Source organism: Bos indicus, chromosome 16 (assembly GCF_029378745.1).
Source record: "Bos indicus isolate NIAB-ARS_2022 breed Sahiwal x Tharparkar chromosome 16, NIAB-ARS_B.indTharparkar_mat_pri_1.0, whole genome shotgun sequence".
In the NCBI taxonomy this organism is placed as follows: domain Eukaryota; kingdom Metazoa; phylum Chordata; class Mammalia; order Artiodactyla; family Bovidae; genus Bos; species Bos indicus.
In genome coordinates, this window is record NC_091775.1 from 57830157 (window position 1) to 57851807 (window position 21651).

The 21651-nt window shown below is 46.9% G+C and overlaps 1 protein-coding gene and 1 long non-coding RNA gene across 2 annotated transcripts in view; one reads left to right on the forward strand and one right to left on the reverse strand.

Moving 5' to 3' along the window:
- Nucleotides 1-1322, reverse strand: part of TNR (tenascin R) — a 494238-nt gene extending 492916 nt beyond the window's left edge. The window contains exon 1 of the mRNA XM_070768479.1: nucleotides 890-1322. The gene's annotated coding sequence lies outside the window, so the exon portion shown is untranslated. The remainder of the gene's footprint in view (nucleotides 1-889) is intronic.
- LOC139176420 (uncharacterized) overlaps nucleotides 1-21651 on the forward strand; it is a 43751-nt gene that overhangs the window by 7366 nt on the left and 14734 nt on the right. The window lies entirely within an intron of this gene.

The window sequence follows — 21651 nt, forward strand, 5'->3', positions numbered from 1 at the left end:
TTCTCCTGGGCTGTCTCTCAGTGACAGAAGTCAAAGCAGAACAGACTTTGTCCTCTTTGCAACCATACATAGTCAAGTATGACAGAAAAGTGGAGGGCAGGTCCTGCCTCCTTGCAAATATAGTTTGATCTGCATGGGCCAACCTCTGCAGAGCTCAAGCTACTGACACTTCCTTATCACCATGAAGGCAGGGGGACCCTGGCCCCCAAACCACCCAGCCTGATGCCCACCTGTTGCCCCTGCCCACTTGCCATGGATTCTCACCAGGAGAGAAAGTAATAAAAGGTCAGATTGGGCTCTCTTCACAGCAAGAACCCAGATATTCCTGGGGAAATTGACATTTTTAAAAACCACATCCTCCAACCTCTCTCAGAGGAGCATAACTTTTAACTCTAGCTCCACTCTCAACCCCCTCCCAGCTTCCTTTGTAGCACTTTCCCTCCATGGATGGCTTGTCAGGCAAGAGTTAAAGAAGGTGCACAACTAATTCCCCAAACCCTCCCTCTTATCTACATAAAAGAAAAAAGAAAAAACAGCCCTACCCAGAGACCGACACGAAGGAACCTGCTGGCAATTTAGCTCAGACCTCACCTGTCTTATGCAACAGCCTGCAGACACACACACACACACACACACACACACACACACCCCCTCAGAAGACCAGAGTCCACATCCCCCTTTAATTTGGTAGACATAGTTTTGCCCCCTTTTTTCCCCCTACCCAAAACCCGGCTTGACTGGCAGCAGGGAGATAGATGTAACCTTACTGCCAAACGCCTTGTAGGAACATAGGGAGACACACAGGAACCAAAAATGCATCTCATAGCTCTCCGTGGTGCTGAAATCACTCTGGCGAGGAAATCGAAAGGAGCGAGTGCGCTGGACTTACCCGGGCTGGGGGTGGGCAGCAGGGGAGCTAGAGGAGCTTCCTGTGAAGAGAATTCTTGAATGTGCTGGAGCCAGTTGCTGCGCTCACCTAGAGAGCCCACCTCTCTCTTCTCTTCTCTTCTCTTCCCTTCCTCCTTTCCCAGGAGGACCAGAGGAGGCTCCGCGAAAGAAATGAAACCCGAGCTGGCAGGGCTAGAGTGGAAGGAGAAAGAGGAGGCAACCAAAATAAGCTGGAAAAGTCAGGTGGCTTTACTCCACTAGTGGTAATTCCTCGGGTCAGGGAGGACCCCTCTTCTCTCACTGCGTGTCTGAGCCCTTCTCCGTCTCTGCGTGCTGAGCAAACAGCCTGAGTACAGTCGGTTCCTGCCTCTGACGTGAAAGAGACGAGGAAGCCTGGGACTGCTTTGCTGTCTCTCTCTCTCACGCGCTCTCTCTTTTCCCCTCTTGCTGAAATTTCAGCTGCATGATATATTTTTTTAAGCCTCTGTTTTTTCCATCCCCCTCGAAGCAGCCCCCTAGTGGACAGAAAAGGAAATCATCCTGAGTCCTCTTTTCAGACACAGGAACACTTGCTCTACCCACACAAACTCTTAGGTGATGCTTTCATACAGACAAGGTCCTGTAGAGCCAGGTTCTGCCCTCTGGTCAAGCCGGATAGGAAGGGAAGGGGGAGGTGGAGGGAGACAGAGAGGACAGGAGCTTTTGCAGATCCTCTACCCATGTTATTATTCAGTCACTCAATCGAAGCTGACTCTTTGCGACCCCATGGACTGCAGCACACCAGTCTTCCCTGTCCGTCACCATCTCCCTGAGTTTGCTCAAACTCACGTCCATTGAGTTAGTGATGCCATCCAGCCATCTCATCCGCTGTCATCCCCTTCTCCTCCTGCCTTCAATCTTTCCCTGCATCAGGGTCTTATCCAACGAGTCAGCTCTTCACATCGGGTGGCCAAAGTACTGCAGCTTCAGCATCAGTCCTTCCAATGAATCATGGGATTCCAGTGAATCCCATGGTTGCAGAAATTAAAAAAGTGAAATGGGTTGGGGGGAGGTGGCTGGGGAATGATGTTTTGAGGAAAATCAGTTTTGAGATTCCCAAGTAGTTTAAGGTCCTGACTCAGCAGAAAGACACTCTCCAAAGAGTGAGGGTCTGCAGCCAACTGAGCTATGTCTGTACACAGGACTCCTGAGAATTGAGTGTCTAAAGAGTCAGGGGATACAGGAAACCAAAGAGAAAGTATCTAGCCAGCACCTCATTTAATGCCCTAGTATGACTTATTTGAAAGCAGGTAAGGAAAATATCTGAAAAGGCATGGCCTGAGATCAACTCAGAGATGGAGAGAGAATTGACCTTGTTAAGCATCCATGGAGAACCACTGCACAGAAAAGTCATCAAGGGGGCCACTGCTCCCAGGCTCCCAGGGATGTCTTATACTCCTTTTTAAATGTACAGTCTCACTGTCTTCTGGAAAGAGCCCCAGTACTTACATTGAGAAAGTTGAATCCTGGGTTCATGCTGCCACTCACTTACTGGACATCTTGCTTCTTTATGGCTCAATTTTAGTGTTTGTAAAATGTGGATAATGCTGCCCCCTCCCTACTGAATAGGAATGCTGAGGAACTAGAATGATACAGAGACACGGAACTGCGGTGTTGGCAGGGAATTTAAAAGTATCATATCCAAACACTTCCTTATGTTAGATTCTCCCCTAGCAAATAATAATAGCTAGCACTTATGGAGTATTTGGCAGGTATTAGCACTGTTATAGGGCTTCCCTGGTGGCTCAGTTGGTAAGGCAAGGCAGGAGGAAAAGTGAAAGTGAAAGTGAAGTCACTCAGTCGTGTCTGACTCTTGGCGACCCCATGGACTGTAGCCTACAACACTCCTCCGTCCATGGGATTTTCCAGGCAAGAGTACTGGAGTGGGTTGCCATTTCCTTCTCCAGAGGATCTTCCCAACCCAGGGATCGAACCCGGGTCTCCCACATTGTAGGCAGATGCTTTACCATCTGAGCCACCAAGGCAGGAGACCAGGGTTCAATCCCTGGATCAGAAAGATCTCCTGAAGAAGGAAATGGAAACCCACGCCAGTACTCTTGCCTGGAAAATCCCATGGACGGAGGAGCCTGGTGGGCTACTGTTCATGACATCACAAAGAGTCGGAAACAACTGAGCGACTAACAATTAACTTAACAAGGCACTGTTATAAGCCCTTACAGGTATTAGCTCATTCAATGCCTACAATAACCATATAAGGCAGATACTACTCTTGCTGTCTCACAGACCAGGAAACTGGGGTGCAAAGGGATGAAATGACTTCTCCAAGATCACATAGCTAGTGAATAGTGGGGGTGGTTTTGGAATGAAAGCCATCTGACTCCAGAGCTTGTGTTATTTACCAATATATTTACAATATATATACACTTCAGAAGCAACAGCATCTGAAATAAACAGAAGATAGCACATAGCTCTCATTATTTTTGTTTATGATATAGTGTTTAGATTGTTATAATAATTTTATATGTGGCTCGAGTTTTTCAAATTATTTACAACTAGGGATGCCAAACTGGAAATTATTATTACTGATGAGAATCCTCTAAGAAAACTAATTCTCTTGGTGATTTGAATAGTTTCACATATACAAAACTAACTGTAAATCTCAAAATTGGCAACTGTTTGGCTTCAATATCAGTTTAGAGGACACTTTATTCTATTTCTGTACAAAAAGCAGACCGTTGCCTAGTGTCTAAATCAGGGCTAAGAGGCAGCCAGCAATCTGATGACCTGAACTGTCATAATGCACTCAGCTAATAAAAACTCAGGAAGCTGTTGACATTTTCTTCAGAATTACAAAATTTCTTACCTAACGTGGCTTACTTTTTTCTGACTTTGGATCAAAAGTGAATGGAGCAAGACCAAGACGGGATGTGAAGGTTAACAGAGAATGGTTTCTGTCCTTGTGGAGTTTCTGGTTCCTCAAAGTGAGGGGGAGGGAGAGGAAAGACCATCCAGTTCCGGGGTCGGGGAGGGAGGAGTAAGTGCTGAGACCTGGGTAGATGCAGAGTAATAAATAAGCACATTAAAAAAGACAGTCACCTGATCTTTGAGAACTGGAGTACTTCTTGAGGAATGTGGCTTCTAAGCTGAGGCTTGAAGAATGAGCAGTTATTTCAGCAAAGGGGAGGGAGGGGAAATTAAGCAGAAGGCACAGCATGTGCAAGCTGGGAGGTGAGAGCACCATGTGAAACTTTCAAGGTAAGCGTTACCCTTCTATTTATAAATGGGGAAACTGCACCTAAGGACACATATCTAGTAGGTGTAAAACCCAGATTAAATGTGCATCTGTTGGACTCTTTGTGAAGCTCCACGTTGTCTTCTGTCATTCCGGGGAAGCGCACACACAATTTCACTAAGATGCTTATAGTAACTGAGTACTGTGGTGGCATCTATAAGGAAGCTGGAAGTGTGATCCATTACTATTCAATGAGAAGGCCACAAGAAGGCACTAGTCAGTACTGAAAAAGGAGGAAATTCAGAATGACAGAACTGTTTCTGGTGGATGTGAGATTACTAAATGTATAGATAAGTAGGAATATTTCATAGACACAGAGACATTAGAAACTTGTGTTTGAAAGAGAGGAGAAAAGCAGGAATGCAGGCAGCAGCAGATGAGATGGTTAGATAGCAACACCAGCTCAGTGAACATGAATTTGAGCAAATTCTAGGAGGTAACGGAGGACAGGGAAGCCTGGCATGCTATAGGCCATGGAGCCACAAAGAGTCAGACACAACTAAGCGAGCTGAACAATAACAAGGAATACAGAAAGGACTAAAAGAGAGGTTTAGATTAAGTACTATGGGAGCCCAGAGAAGGGAGAAGTCCTTCTTGGCAGGGATTAGGAGAGACTTCACATGGAAAGTGGATTTTCATCAGGACCTTAAAGATTGGGGGTTCTGGAAACAGAGCCTGGCCAGACCATGCTGTGCTTGATGGCACTCAGGCATTTCATACATAGAAAACAGAAGAGTTGCTTGCAGAATAGGAGGGCATAGGGAGAGGAGAGTAGGAGATCCCTGTAGGTAGAAGAACCTCAAACTCTGGGAAATGAACAGGTTTGTGAGGGGTGGAGGGGAAGGGAGGTTGATAGATACATTTGGTTCTGGACATGTCAAGCTTAGGGAGGATGTTAGTATATATCATAATGGATATGTTAAGGCAGTGGTTGGAGTATGTCTCTGGAGTTCAGATTCGAGACTCTGGGTTGGTAATGTAGATCTGGAGCTATTTGCATGAACATGACAGTTGCTAAACTGAGACCATCTACAGGAGATGGAGGACAGAATCCCAACTCTATTTCTTTGTCCCTGGAGCAAGTTTTGTAGTCTTAGGGCTTGTGGTTAAACTGCTTGGTATCTAGTAGATACATAAAACACTTAACTCATAGCAACCCAAATCAGGTGTTAGTTGAAGATGATAAGGGGACTGAGATCAGTCGTTGGTTCTTTAGCTTCTGATCCTCTCTTAGAGACAAAACCACTCCATCACAGTCTCCTCCTCCGGAAGCTGGTAACCACTGGCCCCTGGAGTCTATTTTCTACCCAGAACTCCAGCTCACAAGTCCTCCTTCATTATTGGTGGTAGCTCTTCATCCATCACAGAGTTCTGCTTCCCTGCTTGTGGAGTACCCACCTGGGTAAGAATGGCAATCCCTGACAGGTACACACTGCTATCTCTAAAATAGATATCTAATAAGGACCTACTGTAGAGCTCAGAGAACTCTACTCAACACTCTAAAATGACCTATATATGGGAAAGGAATCTAAAATAGATTGGTGGTGGTGGTTCAGTCCCTAAGTCGAGTCCGACTCTTGCAACCCCGTGGACTGTAACCTGCCAGGCTCCTCTGTCCATGGAATTCTCCAGGCAAGAATACTAGAGTGGGTTGCCACTTCCTTCTCCAGGGAATCTTCCTGACCCAGGAATCGAACCCAGGTCTCCTGCATTTCAAGCAGATATTTTACCAACTGAGCTATGAGGGAAGCCTAAAATACACTGGGGACACACACACACACACACACACACACATGTATTAAACGCTTCAGTTGTGTCCAACTCTTTGTGACCCCATGGACTCCGGACCCACCAGGCTCCTCTGTCCATGGGATTTCCCAGGCGAGAATACTGGAGTGGGTTTCCATGCAGTCCTCCAGGGAATCTTTCCAACTGGGGGGTTGAACCCAAGTCTCTTACATCTCCTTCATCTTTGGCAGGTGGGTTCTTTACCACTACAACCACTTCACTTTGTTGTACACCTGAAGCTAATATACCATTGTAAATCAACTATATGCCAATAAAATTTTTTTTAATTAAAAAATGTAATTAAAAAAATAAGAATGGCAATGCCAAGGCCCATGTCCATCCTTGACAAATCTGCTCTTCCCCTCACCTCCTCATGTCCTACCCGCCAGACCACCAGCCTGGAACGTTTTCTTCAAACACCTCCCACTCCCTTGGCTCCCGTCTGGGCACAGCTGAGTCCTCCAACATTGAGAGGCTGCAGCCCCGAGCCTGTGGGAGGTGGGAACCCTGCCCACCCTCCTGCCTGATGCCTCGACTTTTGCGTCTAGGGTGCCTGGCCCCCTGCCGCCTGCCTGGGTGATGCAATGCCAGCCAAGGAGGGAGGCGGCTAGGCCCCGGGATCTGCAGCAGCCTGCCTGCCAGCCAGCGGGGATGTTATCTACACCCCAGAATGAGCCAGGCTTCCCGAACTAAATTAGCAAGAGTGGAGCAGATGTCTCCTTTCAGTGCAGCAAAGGATTAGAGAGAGCCAGCCTCTCTCCCTCCCTTAGAGACAGGGGCAGGTTCAGGGATCCAGGGCAGGTGCCTTCCTTGCTTCAGGACCACTGTGTCTGCCCTCGTGGGGCAGCCTGAGGTCAAAACCACCTCCCAGCCCATCACCTAACTCTTCCCCACCACTGTACTTACTCAGTCGTGTCCAGCTCTGTGACCTCATGGACTGTAGCCCACCGGGCTCCTCTGTCCACGGGATTCTCCAGGCAGGATTACTAGAGCGGGTTCCATTCCCTTCTCTGGGGGATCTTCCCAACCCAGGGATCAAACCCAGGCCTCCTGCATCACAGGCGTATTCTTTGCCGTCTTGAGCCACCAGGGAAGCCCACCACCGGCTGCCCGGATTTCCTTCCTCACCAACTTCTCTCTCTCATTTTGTTCTCAGAGCCCTGGTATTCATTTCTTTTGGACTCCGAATAGGAACACGAAGGCCTCATTTTAGGTTTCATCTTCTTTCATGCTGGCCGTATTAGAAACTTCACATCCTTGGCCCCTATGTTCCCTGCCCCCTTCCTCCCTGAGTCATCTACCTGGTGGGAAAGCTCCAGCCTGAGGGTAGGCCTGCCTTCTCCCAATGCCCGCTGCCTGCTCTGTTGCACCCGGGTTCCCTCTGCCCCGTTGTCCTCCACCCTCCTCTGGCTTGGAAGCAGCCGAAACCTTCCCACCTCTGATGACCCAGCTCACACCTCCCTCTCTGCAGCCTTCCCTGCTCTGGAGGCTGTGGAAAGTAACAGTGAAAGCTGCTTCCCACCCTGGCCTGCCTGGGCTTGAATCCTTGCTCCAGCACTTCTGCTCTCTCTATTGGACTCTCTCAGGTGTAAGCCGGGGATCATCCTTCTGCCTTCATCCCAGGGTGACTATACAGGTGTGTGGGTTAATTCATGGAAAGCACTAGAACAGCACTTGCTGTCCAGTGAGCACTCCATCATGCTAGCTATTATTTAGCAAACATTTTTGAATACACACATAAAAGAAAAAAAAAATCCCCCGAGGTCTTTGCTTTGGTGGGTCCTGGCTTTAGGGACAAATACCCTTTCCGGGTTTAGCACCTGCCCCTGGGCTCCTGCTTGGTTGAATGTTGATGGGCTCCTATGGGGTTGGTTCTGGAAGCCTTGTCAGGTTCTGTCTTGAGATGGGGAAGCCTCTGTGATCTGAAGGTGAGAGCCGAGACTTAGGGTCAGACACCTACTTCTTTTTTTTCTTTTAAGATTTATTTCATTTATGTGGTTGTGTCAGGTATTAGTGGGGGCACGTAGGGATTTGTCGCATCATGCAGGATTCTCTAACTGTGGCATGAGAGTCAGTAGTTGCACACATGGGCTTAGTTGCTCCACAGTATGTGAGATCTTAGATCCCCGATGAAGGATTGAACTCATGTTCCCTGCATTGCAAGGTGGATTCTTAACTACTAGACCACCAGGGAGGGAAGTGCCCAGATGGACCTACTTCTGCTAAACTGCTTATAAGGTGTGTGGCCTCTGGCTGGTCACTTAACTCTCCACATTTCAATTCCCTCATTAAAAAAAAAAAAAAAAAAAGGCATAATGACAGCTTCCTCCCCACGGTATTGTAGGTATTGATCAGATGAAATAATGGATGAAAGTTTCCCGGGCAGCATCTGAAAGCACGGCAGAAACTCAACAGCTGTCCCACCTGCCCAGCTGGTCCTGCCCCTCCCAGCTCACAGCCCGCCACTCAGAGACGCTTCCCTGATGCCACCTCTAAATGGCCAGTGGTGTTGCCTCCTTCCCCTGCCCCCTCCCAGCATTACATGCTTCATACCCCATAATACCAGCTGGCACTTTAAAAAATTCCTCCTATTCTTTTTTTGTTTTTTTAATAATTTATGTATTTGGCTGTGCCGGGTCTTTGTGACAGGCAGGATTTTTAGTTACAGCATTCAAACTCTTGGTTGTAGATGTAGGGTCTAGTTCCTTAACCAGGATTGAACCCTGGGCCCCCTGCACTGGGAGCTTGGAGTCTTAGCCACTGGACAACCAGGGAAGCCCCCAGTTGACGTTTTATAATCCATGTTTCTGTTTGCTTATTGTCTGATCCCCTACTATACCTGCCAGTCTCCTGGAGGGCAGGGCCTCTGCCAACTTCATTGTATCCCCAAAGCCTAGAATAGTACCTGGTTCTTGCAAATGTGTTCAATAAATATTGCCACTTTAGATCATATTTTATATCCTAGTCATTTAACTCCCTCGTAGCATGTTTTATTGCGAGCAGTAAGGTTTTGAATCAGGCAGAACAAAATTTAAACCTTCCCTTTTCTGCCTTCAGGAATGTACACCGAGCTCCTGTTTTTTCATCTGTAAAGTAGAGAAAATAATATTTGTACTATAGGGTTATAGTGAAGACGGGGTGAGGTAATGGGACCTAAAACAGTGATTGACATACGGAGGGAGCTCATCAAATCCTTGGCGAAGGAGTCAATGAAGGAAAGACTGCACGAACCAGCCTTTGATCTGATCTCCCGACTTCCAACCCTTCTTTCCCCTCGCTTTTGCCCCTCCCAGAGGCTGGCATGCTAGGACTTCTGCTAATCCCTCAGCCACAGGGCATCTGTCTCCGAAGCCCCTCTGGCAGAAACAGTCTGGATGAGCCTTAGAAGTTATTACCCTTTAAAGCAAGAGTCAGCCACTAGTTTAGTTCAAGTGCCACAAATATGGAACAGATTTTGCCAGAGGCACCAGACTTGCCAATAGGACATTTTCCAATTTTCAGAAAGCACCCATTGGTGCTTCAACTTCCTGCCTGGTTTTTCTGTAGGGTCTTTCATATTCATTGTCCATATTTCTTTTCATTTTTCTTATCTATCAGTCACTCTTAAGTAAAGAGCCATCCTCTTCTCTGCTGATCGGTTTTGACCTCTCCTTTCAGTGGCTCTTGTCCTCTTCGTTCTGCTTTAGGGAGCAGGCCCCCCCCCGCCCCCCACCTTGGGCTATTTCCAGTTCTGTTCATTCAGTGTTTCCCCACCTTCTCCCCCACTCTGCTTTCTTTGACTTCCTCTCTCCAAGTGGCCAGAGTATGAGAAGATTCCAAGATACAGATGGGGAGGACGGAGAAAGTCCTTGTCTTAGGGGTGGTGGACTCTTTCCCCCCTCATCCCTCCCTGGGTCTGCCCTGCCATGGCGTTTTCTAGATGCTTATGTTAATATGCAGAAAAGCTGCCATGGTGAGAAGAAACACAAAGGCAGTGTGCTCTCTTTGTGGGGTTTCTGAAGAAAGGGGCCAGGCTGGTTGTGTCCAGGCTGGTTTATTTCATAGTCTTTCTACCCCTTCCAGGAGTCAGTCTGTAAGACCCTTGTAGGTCACACACAGGCGGCTCACGGGGCATGACTTCTGATCTTGGTCCACCCAGGGACCTGCCATTCTCCCCAAGGCAAGTCGCCTTCCCCTTCACCATCTGTTTATAGCTTCTTGAGTCTACATTTCCTCTTCCAAAAAATGAGAACAATAATCTTTCCTCTGGGCTCTGCACCCCTTAGAATGTGTTCTGAGGATTGAAAGTGAGGCTGCAGAGAAGGGTCTGAGCATTTAGGGAGGAAAGGCCCTTAGTTCAATTCAGTCACTCAGTTGGGCCCAACTCTTTGCAACCCCATTAACTGCAGCACACCAGGCTTCCCTGTTCATCACCAACTCCTGGAGCCTACTCAAACTCACATCCCTTGAGTCAGTGATGCCATCCAACCATCTCATCCTCTGTCATCCCCCTCTCCTCCTGCCTTCAATCCTTCCCAGCATCCGGGTCTTTTCCAATGAGTCAGTTCTTCGCATCAGGTGGCCAAAGTATTGGAGTTTTAGCTTCAGCATCATTCCTTCCAATGCATATTCAGGACTGATTTCCTTTAGGATGGATTAGTTGAATCTCCTTGCAGTCCAAGGAACTCTCAAGAGTCTTCTCCAACACCACGGTTCAAAAGCATCAATTCCTGGACTCTCAACTTTGTTTATGGTCCAAATCTCACATCCTTTTATGACTAGTGGAAAAACCATAGCCTTGACTAGACGGACCTTTGTTGGTAAAGTAATGTCTCTGCTTTTCAATATGCTTCACAATATGTGAACCTCTTTGGAACCTCAGAGTCAACTTTGTTGACTGTGATGGCTACTCCATTTCTTCTAAGGGATTCTTGCCCCTAGTAGTTCACTGATTCCTAAAATGTTGACATTCACTCTTGCTGTCTCCTGTTTGACCACTTCCAATTTGCCTTGATTCATGGACCTAACATTCCAGGTCCCTATACAATATTGCTCTTTATAGCATCGGACTTTACTTCCATCACCAGTCACATCCACAGCTGGGTGTTGTTTTTGCTTTGGTTCTGTCTCTTCATTCTTTCTGGAGTTATTTCTCCACTGATCTCCAGTAGCATACTGGGCACCTACCAACCTGGGAAGTTCAACTTTCAGTGTTCTATCTTTCTGCCTTTTCATACTGTTTATGGGGTTCTCAAGGCAAGAATACTGAAGTGGTTTGCTATTCCTTTCTCCAGAAGGGCCTCAGAAATAGTCTATAATGGTATCTTGCTTTTCTCACTGTTCATATGGGTGAACTGAAGTCCAGATCTTTGGGGAGGGGGTTATTTTTTTATTTTGCACATTTGAGGGTAGAATCCCAGGGACAGGGGAGCCTGGTGGGCTGCCGTCTATGGGGTCGCACAGAGTCAGACACAACTGAAGCGACTTAGCAGCAGCAGCAGCAGCAGAATCAGAGAAGCTAGCTTAAGCCCCATCTGAGATGGAGTTATATTTTCTCACTTGGACTAATCTTATTGGAAAGCATTCACTCAACAGCTCAAAGTCAGATTCTGAGTTTCTCTGGCCTCACAGGCAGGCCACTCCTTCCTGTATCAGCATCCCTACTTCACACATTTCACCTAAACTGAGCCAGGGCTACATCTCCAGAAAGCATGTGCTTTTGGAAACTTTGTCAGATCTGAAGACAGGGCCTTGCCTTTGTCAGGATTGGACCCAGTCCTGGGCACCTGGAAGCAACTGGGACCCACCGTGCTGTGAACGTAGATGTAGAAGCTGCTTTCAAAAGAGACCTTTTGATTGCAAGGAACAAGCTAAATAGACTGAGTTTTAAAAAATATTTTAAATGACACAGATATTTAGGTTAGCGGAAAAAGAGGAAGACATGTATTAGGAGAATCTACATATGTACATACATATGAATACATTGTTATGAACTAAGGCATTGTGTTAAGCACTTTGCATACTAGATTTCATTTATTTAAATGCTTAAGAATAAAAACGGAGGAGAAGAGTTTTCTAAGTAGTTAAAAGCATGCATTTATCCTGTAGCAGAGAATGAAGATGAATGAAAAGGCTGGTTAAGAAAGTAGGTAAAAAAAAAATTCTACACAGAGACCAGCTTTAGTCTGGGCTGCCAGCCAGAGGTATCTAGAAGAAAGGAAATAATGAACTTGTAGGTTGTCAGAGCTGGAAAGAGCCTCAGGACTGATCTTTCCAACCAGTCATTGTTCCATTTTACAGATGGGAGAAGTGACAAGAAGGGAAGTGACACAGCCATCCTGACACATCTGGTCATATCATGTCCTCTCCTTGGCCAGGAATCTCTCAGGGAAATCTAACACCATTTCCCCATACCCCAGTGAGACTAAGTCACTGTATTCCGTGGACGGTCATCATTAACCCTTTTGTGGTCCTTGTGGTCCACTGCCTGGCAAGGGCTCTGGCTGAACACCAGGCTATCCATCCAGCCCTCAGAGGACATGCTTGCCCCAGTTTCCACGTGCATCTTCTCATGCAGCCAGGGGGCTTCATCCTGGCTTATAGCCTCCGGGTCATTATTAAGGACTAGTCCCCAGATTCAGCATCTGACCTTTGAATCTGTTTGTGCTCTTTGGAACCTCAGAGTCACAGAATATTTGAGCTGGCAGAGCCCACGTGTCACCTGGTTCAACCCCACCGACTAGAGAGTAGTTAGAAGACTTACCCAACGTGATGCAACTAAATGAACATTGCTGATGCCGATGTCTCTCCTCACTTCCCGTAGGAGAGCACTGGTGTTGATGGCAGTAGTGACCAGTTCTCATAGGTTCCTGGCCCTGATGGGTCCTGGAGGAGTGCCACTGCCAGGACAGAGGGGCATGGGGCAGATGGGAGGCCTGGTGTGGGAACGTGCTACGTCCACACAGCCAATGTGTGTCCCCCACACACCTGCTGGGAGCCGTGCTACCTGCATCTGTCCAGACCCTCACTTTGTTGCACACACATAGACATCACATGTGACCCTGGGAAGAATGCGGGCAGCCGCCTTCCACCCCACTTCTGGGAAGAGTGTGTGGGCTGAGATACAACCTAACTGATAATAAGGAATAATGTGGTAAAAATACAAGTTTAATACAGGTAATAAATGATAGCAAAATAGTATTAAATAATGGGCTATGCTATGCTAAGTCACTTCAGTCATGTCCGACTCTTTGTGACCCCATAGACAGCAGCCCACCAGCTCCCCCGTCCCTGGGATTCTCCAGGCAAGAACACTGGAGTGGGTTGCCATTTCCTTCTCCAATACATGAAAGTGAAAAGTGAAAGTGAAGTCGCTCAGTCGTGTCCAACTCTCAGCGACCCCATGGACTGCAGCCTACCAGGCTCCTCCGTCCATGGGATTTTCCAGGCAAGAGTACTGGAGTGGGGTGCCATTGCCTTCTCCAAATAATAATGGGCTATATTCACACAAAAAATAAGTTACGGAACCTGAGGACCTATGTCTCTATGGCCATATTTCCTATGCAATCAGAGTCAGGATGATAAATGCTTTTGTTTAGCATTTACCAGATACTGTTTTTCATGTATATATGTAGAGAGAAAAAGTCCAAAAAAGTATATATCTATATATGTGTATTCATATACGTGGGCTTTCCTGGTAGCTCAGCTGGTGAAGAATCTGCCTGCAATGCAGGAGACCTCGGTTTGATTCCTGGGTAGGGAAGATCCCCTGGAGAAGGAATGGCAACCCACTCCAGTATTCTTGGACTTCCCTGGTGTTTCAGATGGTAAAGAATCCGCCTGCAATGAGGGAGACCTGGGTTTGATCCCGGGTCAGAAATATCCCCTGGAGCAGGGCATGGCAACCCATTCCAGTATTCTTGCCTGGAGAATCCCCGTGGACAGAGGAGCTGGTGGGCTACAGTCCATAGGGTCTCAAAGAGTCAGACATGACTGAGTGACTAAGCACAGCGTACATATACATACATACATACCTACATATATATATATACGTATACATATATACGTGTATATACATATATATTCTCATTCATTCTTCATAACAACCTCATTAGGCACTAGTATCCCCATTTCATAGATCAAAATACTGATGGATAGAGAGGCTGAAACACAGCTCAGAACAAAACCATATTTAATTAGCAATACTTTGTTCTGGGTTTTCATATCATGGAGTCTGACCACAGCTCGGTTTATCAAGTGACTTCATCCAATGATAAGCAGAAGGCTCCTTCCCTCACCACATCCCCACCGCCCCCACCCCCAACCACCCACACACATATACTTTCTTTATTCCAAAGGGGAGCTGGACCAAAGCCCAGAAGAGGTTCCATGAACCTTTTTTTTAATTCTCCTGAGTCATCCAGCATATCTCTTCTTAAGCTTAATAATAAGAAGAGGAAAGAAAATTCAGCTTGAGGAAGGAGCAAACCATCAGCGGGAGGCAGTGCTTATTTCCCGTGCCATGGAGGTGAGCAGGCAGCAGCCTAGCACTCTGGATGAAATGCCTGAAGTGACTGCGGGGCAGGCAGCCCCAAGGGCGCCCCCAGAAGACAAGTGGGGAAGTGTCAGGGCCCAAGGTTCCCATAGGCCAGGCGGAAAGGGATAGTGCCCTTAAACAACAGTGGTATTAAGAGGGTTTGACTGCAATCTAGAAAGCAGTGAAAAGATATCTTTAAAATCCATCTTATGCCCTACCATCAAAAACCAAATTATCTGTTATCAAGAGCAACTAATTAGATAGAAAGTACAGACAAGCAAAGGGGTGGGCGGTAGAGTGAGAAATCCAGGGCAGAAAGAACATGCCACTCAACAGGTGGGACAGAGAAAGAGCAGGTTAAACAGAATGTACAAAAAGGGCCCAGGAGAGAAAACAAGGTGTTTGAACAGAGCTGGGCTGCGGGATGGGGTTGGAAACAGCACTGGCTTCCTTAGCAAGCGTGGCTGGGGGCATCAGCTCTCCTGGCAGATCAGCTGACAGGGACCCCCGAGCCTTCAGGATGATGGACTGCGTCCTCTGTTTCTCCAGCTCTGGGACTCTGTGCCTTGGGGAAGGGCTGTCTCAGGGCCACAGTATCCCGTGATGGGAGACACGAGTGTGACACTCCCGACACTCCCCTTGGGAATGGAAGTAGAAATGACAGTTATAAAAAATGAAAAAAAAATTATTTTTGTTTCTCTCCCACCCCAAGTCCCTATGTCTAACAATTGGATCACCCATTTCTCAAACATGCTGGAAGCCAGGTGTCTGCTCAGTTCTGAGGCTTGGAGAGTGGACGAAATATGCAACCTGAAGCTAGATTTTTAAGTCTTCTCCTCCAAAGAGCTCACATTCCAAATCTGTCACTAACTATTTTTTGTCTTATAAATTGCTTATGTTGTAAGAGGCTCAGGGCTCCAAACAAGTGAAGAGAGCACTGCGTATGTAATTCAGGCAGAGCCCCAAGCCAGGAGCTTGCCACTCTTAACTGAGAGAACACAGGGGCTCTGAGCATTACTATGTGTACGTTTCTCATGGGTGTATGTGTGTACTAAGGCATTTCAGTCATGTCCAACTCTTTGCACCCCCATGGACTGTACTGCACCAGGTCCCCCTCTGTCCATGGTATTCTCCAGGCAAGAATACTGGAGTGGGTTGCCATGCCCTCCTCCCAGGGGATCTTCCTGACCCAGGGATTGAACTCAAGTTACAGGTGGATCCTTTACCGTCTCAGCCACCAGGGAAGCCCATTTGAGAGGGAAATGATCCGTGTGTGTGCGTGTGTGTGGTTGACATGAATGCACTCGTCTTATTCCACCTTCATCCCCATAGATATTATGAACCTCTTGGGAACAAGAATAGTGTCTGGCTCCTACGTGTATCTTCTGCATCCCCAAGACTGCTTCACTCAATAAATATTTGTCGAACTGAACTGAGTGGAACAAAATTGAGTTGTGGGGGAAAATCATATCAATACTATTTTGGCCTTGAAAGTGAAAGGAAAGGAATTTGTTAAGAGAAGAGCAAGGACTTGGGGTGAAGAGAAAGCAACTCCCCTGTTTTCTGATAAGGCCACCAGTTGGGAATTGAGGGGACATGCTCAGCCCTTCTTCTAGGACATTATTATCTTTGCAAGGGCCCCACAGCTCCTTGTCCTCTTAATAAGGATATACAGCCTGCACCTTCTTTATATTTTCAGAAGTATTTGGCCTTTTTAAAAGGCATCTCTGGGACTTCCCTGGTGATCCAGTGGCTAATACTGTGGGCTCCCAGGGCAGGCAGCCTGGGTTCGATCCCTGGTCAGGAAACTAGATCTCATATGCCACAACTAAAAAATATCCCACATGCCACAGTGAAGACGTGGCACAGCCCAATAAATTTGAAAAAAAAAATTTTATTTGAAATTCTTGGCATCTGGTTTGGTTGAAACCTGTCTCTGTCCACTCAAACTGAGTGCTGAAATGCTCCAGTTCTGCAGAGTATACCACCAACCTTCACGGGTAACACAGCAGCCACAGGCATAAACAGGGCTCTCTTCACCCCACTCCCTTCCACCCCTCCATTCATGGGAATTCTGGTTCCCTTTATCCTCCATCCAAGCATCACCAGATGGTGTCTCACGGATTCAGAGAAAACATCTTAGCTGTATGTACCAATGCCATTTCCCTAGGCTTCACATTTGGCTCATTGACGTGGTGTCTCTAGTTGCCCCGAAATGCCAGCAGTGTCACTGATGCCCACTCTGTCACCCTGTGATGCCTGGCATCCTGAGGGATGCATCTGTCAGTCTGGGACTAGAGAGCCAACGAGCTGCTACTGACACTGGACCCACCCTCTGCTGCACTACTGACCCTGACAGGCAGGGCTGCCCCAGCCAAGCCACAATGCCAAGGTCATGACCGCTGTCACTAGCGGTGCTTTCTACAGAGCCAGCACCTCGCTGCAGGCCTCCAACTTTGCCAGCAAAGCTTCTGCCAAAGCAGCCGTCACCAGCCCCGAGGCTAGTATCAGGCTGGGCTCTTCGTGCCACTTGGAGGATCTAGAAATAACTCTGGGTGTTTGCAGTGCTGGCTTGGCAGCCTCATCCCCCTGAGTTGCAGGTGTGAGACCATGGGGGCCGAATGATGTGATCTGAGTGGAAGAACACTGCTATTTTTCAAGTGGCCTCTCCTTTCTGGGGACGGATCACCGTGCTTGAACCTAGTGCAGGTGTCTACATTCTTTCTCTGCTCAGTGTCAGTCCCCAGCCTTCCTGCCTCGGGGCCCTCAGGGCTCGGCTTTACTGGACATCCCAACAGGCCTGAGTACCAGCCCAAACTCAGATAAAACAGAGGTTGCAAACACAGATGCAGACATAGAGGATGGGCTTGTGGAAACAGTTGGGGAAGGAGAGGGAAGGGTATGAATTGAGAGATTAGGGTTGACGTACATATACTACCATGTGTAAAATAGCTAGCTAGTGGGAAAGTGCTGTATAGCACAGGGAGCTCAGTTTGGGGCTCTGTGATGACCTAGAGGGCTGGGATGGAGGCGGGGGAGGGAGGTCCAACAGGGAGGGGATGTATGTATACTATGGCTGATTCACTTTGTTGTACAGCAGAAACTCACGCAACAGTGTAAAGCAAGTATACCCCAATTTTTAATTGATAAATTAATTTTTAAATTGCAAAATAGATAACTGAAAAAGACATAGTGTATAGCACAGGGAACACTAGTAAATACTCAGTAATGACCTATATGGGAAAAGAATATGAAAGAGAGTGTGTGTGTGTGTATATATACAAAACTGATTCACTTTGCTGTGCTGCAGAAACTAACACTAAATTTATGAATCAACTATACACCAATAAAATTTTTTTTAGAAAATAAAAAAGAAACCTAAGGCTACAAATTCAAATATGCCAATTAAAACTTAATTTTTGCCTCAAATGTATTTTTGTGGGAACGAAAGTAAAGCATAATGGCAGGGCCTAAAGCAAATGGGACAGAGTCACATGGCAGGTCTAACAAAGACCAAGCAAAGGGCAAAAAAAGAAACCCTGTGGCTCCCTTTTCTTCTCCTCACTCAGCTTTTCCAGGAATTCTAAATGTGTTTGCTACAGCTTTCTGAATGTGTTTACTCTGAATGTATCTCCTTGCTTTGGGAAATTGTTTAAGAACAACAGCCTCGGCTTTGATAAAATCAGAAATGCCCCAAATGGTATGGGATAAGATAAAGTTTATAGTGCAGGTAGCCTGCTAGCTTTGTCAAAACCATTCCCAAAGCAGAATAAAATTGGCTGTATCAGATTCTATCTATTTACTTTTTTCCCCATGAGGAAGCTCCAATATCCTACAAGTCCCCACCCCACTTCCGTTTATGATCTCAAGGCCACACCAGGTCCTTGGATGAAAGCAAACCTCTTCTGGGATGTCCTTGCCTGGAACTCACTGAGGACTGATGAGGATTCTGATAACCACCCAGGGTTCCTGGCCTTCCCCAGTCAATAGAAATTGACTAGAGGCCAGACGAGAAATTCAGGCGAGGCTTTATTGGGGTCTGTGCTACAGCTTCCCTGATAGCTCAGATGCTAAAGAACGTGCCCGCAATGGAGGAGACCTCGGTTCAATTCCTGGGTCTGGAAGATCCCCTGGAGAAGGGATAGGCTACCTGCTCCAGTATTCTTGGGCTTCCCTTGTGGCTCAGCTGGTAAAGAATCTGCCTGCAATGTGGGAGACCTGGGTTCGATCCCTGGGTTGGGAAGATCCCCTGGAAATGTTACCCACTCCAGTATTCTGGCCTGGAGAATTCCACTGTATAGTCCATGGGGTCGCAGAGTCGGACGTGACTGAGCGACTTCCACTTTCTGCTACAGCAGGAGAGAGTGAAAACGAGTAACAGGTCTCCTTGCTCTTCTTGAGGTGGGCCAAGCTGCTTTCTTATATGGGATGAGGGTAGGGGAGGGTTCAAGGACAGGGCTGGAGGAGTGGCTTAAGTGTCTTGCCCGCTCCTTTTGTGGTGTTTAGGGCAGGGGGCATGAACAGTACACTTTTTTGCTCCCTACACTCAGTTTTTTGCCCCTGGCTCTTCAGAAGTAGCAATCGGGTGGGGTTTTTATACTCTTTTTGTATCTTTTTGTCCAGAATATGCCCCAAGTGCACATGCTTGCAGTTATTTTTAGTCCCCATATAGTTTCTTTGTATTTTGTTGCGAGATGAGAGGTTTGTCCAGGTGTAAGCACTGCAGCAAAGGGTCACAGGTCCCAGCCTATCAGAGACCGAGCACAACATGAATGATGGGTCATCAGGAGATCTGAAGAACAGGCAACTTTACTCACTACTCTGTAATGACCCTATATGGGGAAAGAGTATCAAAAAGAGTGGATATATGTATATGTATAACTGATTCACTTTGCTGTACAGCAGAAACTAAAATGACATTGTAAATCAACTATATGCCAATAAAAATTTTTAGAAAAAAGAAAAAAGAAAAAACCCTGAGGCTACAAATTCAAATATGTCAAGTAAAATTTATTTTTTGCCTCAAATATATACTTTCTGAGGCATTTGAGGAGTGCAGCATCATATTAATAATGGGACCAGATTCAAACCATCCCCTCCCATAGCTCCCCTTGACCCCAGGGGTCATGCACAGGAAGGCCCTAGATGTGGCTTGAAGACTCCAGAACCTTTATCCTTCAGGCAGAGAGAAGAGAATGACTCCATAGGCACAATGGGAACAGGAGTGGAAAGAATTGAAAATAAATCTATCCTTTCACAGGCATGGAGAATCCACTCTGTGTCTATCTAGCTCTAGGTTATGTATGTGCTTCAGAAATGCAGGTAATTTGAGACTTGGCTCTTGTCTTCAGGGACCAGATTCTTTTTGAGTAAATGTCATGACCAAAAGTAAGCCATGGAACACCAGAGAGAATGAAGGAAAAAATGGACACATAGAAGAACCAGCCACTCACCTTTCAGTTCTTACTCATGAGAATTTTCTTCAGCAAACAACAACAACCAGGAGAGTAGCTTCCTCTCTGACTTTTCTAGCTCCTGTTCATTTTGAATGACTCCTTGAGGAAAGAGATATGAAGAGCTGTCACCAGGAAATTGTTTGCTATTAACACCTATGTGAAATAAAAGATCAGCCGGTTAGGTTCCACCTTATTCAAAGGATTTAACTGGTGAGAACCCTACTTAAGTAGGCACCTTCTTCCTTAAGTGAATGTGGATTGAATTGTATCCCCATCCCCAAATATATTTCAATCCTGACCCTTGCTACCTGTGAATGTGGCCTTTTTTGGAAGTAGGATCTTTGCAGATATAACCAAGTTAAGATGATTGGAAATTACAGGATTAGTGTGGGTGGTCTCTAATCTAATGACTAGAGTCCTTATCGGAGAAGGCAATGGCAACCCACTCCAGTACTGTTGCCTGGAAAATCCCATGGACAGAGGAGCCTGGTAGGCTGCAGTCCATGGGGTCTCACAGAGTCGGACACGACTGAAGCGACTTAGCAGCAGCAGCAGAGTCCTTATAAAAAGAGGGTAAATTAAACATAGGCCCATCACAGCATGTGAAGATGAGGGCAGAGATTGGTGTGACATGTCTGCAAGCCAAGAACACCAAGGAATGCTGGCAACCACCAAGGGACTAGAAGGATCCTCCCCTACAGCCTTCAGAGAAAGCGCTCCCTGCCAAGCCCTTCATTTTGGATGTCCAGCCTCCAGCACTGTGAGAGAATACATGTCTATTGTACCCAGCTTGTGGTACTTTATCACAGTAGCCCTAGAGAAAGAATACACTTCCCTGACCTCTGCTTCTCCCGGCTGCCACTGCTCTTCTCACGCCCCTGCTTCCCAGTACACACACACACACATATACTTCTAAAATCAGAAAATTATTTTAAAGCCTAGACTTGGGTTGCTTCCTGCCTGACCAAGATTCACACATTCTTAGCCTTTAATCCCACAGCAAAATCTCCTGTGGCAGAATAACCCTAAAACTGACAAAGAAGCCGGAAGAGACACCCCAACAGTGCCTGAGGATAAACACAGTAAGACAATGCTGAGGGGAGAAGCCCCGAGAGAACGTACTGCTACTGGCTGGGAGGGGGGAAGATGCAGAAGGCAAAGACTCTTGAGAGAACAGCAGTTTCTTTGCTTCAGGCTGGCACAGTCCCAGGATGGGCCTCCCAGGACCACTTCAGCCCCTTGTGTCTCGGGAGATGGGAGGGGTGGTGACCTGGGAAGGTGGATGGCATTAAAGTAGGAGACTTTCCGATTCCTTCTCAGCTCCTGTACCCATCCTAACTCAACAGCAGAGGCCTCTCGGCTCTCTCCCATCCATCCGTGCCCGTTCCTGAAAGCACAGGCTCAGTTGCAGTAAGGATGCCTTAGAGCACAAAAAACTCAGCAATCAAAACCTCAGCCACCTGCAGACTTGATTAGACCCAGAAGGTTTGGTTTTTCCTCGTGGAATTTATTTACATCATTATCCCCCACCCCCTAAATTGGCATATTCATAAATACCAATCCATTTCCTAACCCATTAAGGCACAATTAGGCGTCAAGAGATTCACATCCAATTCAAGCTCTTCTAAGACAAAGTTGCCTCCCTCTTCTGCAATTCCTCAGGTGCCCAGGGGGAAAGCTCAGGAATGCCGCCAAATGGAAGGTTTGGGGAC